Here is a 2,846-nt window from a genome sequence, read left to right as displayed (position 1 = left end):
TTTTTTTTTTTTTTTTTTTTTTTTTATGTCTCGATGTCAATGATGCACCAGAATACACTGTATGTCCAAAGTACCACAGCCTGGCCAAAAGAGTTCATTGAAATATGTGTTAATGATCCCTTTACTATGTTGCAAAATGCCTGAAATCTCAACATACTTAAATGCCACAATATTCCTCAACACATACTAACATCACTGGGCAGGGCAACCTGTCATGCATTATAGATGCAGGAACATTTGAAATCTTCTTGTTCTCATGTAGCTCATTTGCATTGAAATTGCCTTTCAACATCACACCATCAGTTATATTTATGTCATCCACTGATATACAAAATATTCTTTGGGGAAAATAGATGCCTGGCAACATAGCAAAAACAGCACCTCATAACAGAAAATTAAATTTTTTTTGTATCTGTGATGGTATGAAAAATGTGTGATGTTCAAGGAGACCAAGAGGAGAGGGCAAAATGAAATTTGTATCAAAAGTTTTTAAGTTTTGTTTATCTACTTCGCCAGTCTTTGAAAATGTCAGATCCACGTGGAGTGTTATCTATTGTGAAGAGGAATCATTATTCCTGTTGGTAGTAGTGTTTTTAAAGAGATGGGACTAGGTGCATCACTGCTGAAAAGCAGTAAATTTCCATTGACTTCAGAGAGAGTGGGAAGATAAGGAGAATATTGTCTAGGAAGTACTGAAAGAATTTTCTGCCTGTGTGAATGACAGATGAAAAGAGAGAAAGTGAGGCTGCAAGGTTTGTGATGTAGGGATCTGCTATTTGCCTGACATGCTTTGCCTTTTGGACTGATGATCAAATATTATCTGTAAATAATGACTGCTGTGAGCACTGACTTTTCTCAATGCCCCCTCTGATATTGCACTGTGAGTCATCATTAATAATATGTAGCTTGAAATAAAAAAATCTTTCTCATTAATAATTAAAAATAATAGGCAAGAATTTTACATTGGGTGATCTCCATTAAACTTTGCCTTTTCTTATATACCAGGTTGTCTTATTCATTTCACTGCATATACTACATTATCTCCACTGACATTGCCCTTGCAGATCACTTCAAGGCTTGCCCTTCGTCCTGCCTTTCAGGTATGTTTTATGGATGTGTAAAACTGATTTTGAACTGTAGCATTTCTGAGTAAAGATGGGTCTGGATTCTTTTTCAATGGTTGTTGTTAGAGCAGTTGGCACAAATCCTGCATTCCGTTGTGATCATTTTTTCAAGTTGCTCAGTCTTTGCACAAAGGCAATCTTTATGCTGGCAACCAGCTTCAGGCCTAGGAACTAAATCTGTTGATGTTTACATGCCTCTGAGTAGCATATGGATGACAAGTACGTTAAAGGATTCTCCCATTCTTTTAATTTAATTAAAATAAAATCACAGAGAGAGTGGATTTCAAAGTTGTTTGGTATGTGAATGCTAGCGAGGACACTTCCCATGCTGAAGCCCAGCACATCTGGGCAGAGCTGGGGGTTACAGCGAGGTGGAGCCTTGGGAATATAAAGGGAGTCTGGAAAATTGCATGTCCTCAAGGAGCCGTTTCACTCCTCACCACTGCGGTGACATCCTCAGTGACCCTGTCCTATCAAAGGGAAAACACACTGAAACTCCTCTTTCCAGTGTTGTGACCTGCATTTTGCTCTCTATTTTTTGTAGGGCTGATAAAAATAACAACTAGATTATTTTATTCAATGCAGAGAGAGTCAGGGAGCTACAGCAAGTAGTCGAAGGCTAGGGCAGAAGAGCAGTCCCTTCCAGCCTCAAAACACTGCTTTGTTATTAACAGGAATAAACCACGTGGCCAAAGGATTTCCATTTCAGCTCAAAAAAAGCAAGACCATAGAGCAGCACACATTATCAGGAAATTTTGGCAGTGTTTACACTAGTTCAAAAAGATAGAATAACACAGGTTTTAACCCAAGAAATCAGTATCTCTCCAGTATATCAATAATATCCTTATTTCTTAGGCTTTTAGAATATAAACCATCTCCTCATGCTGTACAGTATCTTCCTAGGACCAGGAGATGGAGCCCTGCAGCCAAAGGCAACGGTCAATTGCACTCTATACCCAGAAGAAATAATGCTTTGCTTTAATTGTGCTGGAGAAAAACGCCTGTAGGTTCTGCTTCCCTGAGATAAGACTTTTATCTGTGCTGTCCCTTGGCACACTGTGACTGCCTGGTGAGTAACGGGGCTGAAGGGCACCTCCTCACGAGTGAGGGTGGCACATCGCCGGTTCAGTTTTACACAAGTAGCTTCTGACAGCTGTGGGTAAGGCTGATGGGGCTGATGAAGCTGTGTGCAGGGCCCCAAGTATCTGGACAGCGCTGGGAGAAGGGAGCAGAGCAGCGCCGAGTGCTGGTGCCTGGAGAACATGGCCCAGCTGCCAGGCACCAGCCGAGGGGGTGCAGGCAGGGCCTGGTGGCTTCCTTGTCCCCCCTCCCCATGCCTCAGGCTCCAGGCCCTGGCTGTTGAAGCCACTGCCGTTTGCACAGTATTTATATTTAGCCATGCAGCCACAGTTTAATCCATTAGCAGGGCAATGGGGCTGGGGAAAACCTGGCGGCGAGTGCACTGCCCGGCCTAAAAGCTCTTTGTGTACTCAGCGCCCGCTTCACGCAATACGTCAAAGTCTGCCAAAGCCTGCCGCTTCTCTCTTCACATTACTGGTCAGTTATTAACGAGGACGGTGCTTAGCAACTTAATTGAGCAGCTTGGGCCGAGGCCTTCCTGCAGTGTCGTGCTCAAGTCCCACAGTTTGCCAGCGTTGCGCGATGTCAGAGTGCGTGACAACACCCCAGCGGTGGGATGAGCAGGGCCATGTCATTGCTTTT

Source organism: Oxyura jamaicensis, chromosome 1 (genome assembly GCF_011077185.1).
Source record: "Oxyura jamaicensis isolate SHBP4307 breed ruddy duck chromosome 1, BPBGC_Ojam_1.0, whole genome shotgun sequence".
Lineage (NCBI taxonomy): Eukaryota > Metazoa > Chordata > Aves > Anseriformes > Anatidae > Oxyura > Oxyura jamaicensis.
This window is presented reverse-complemented; position numbering follows the sequence as displayed.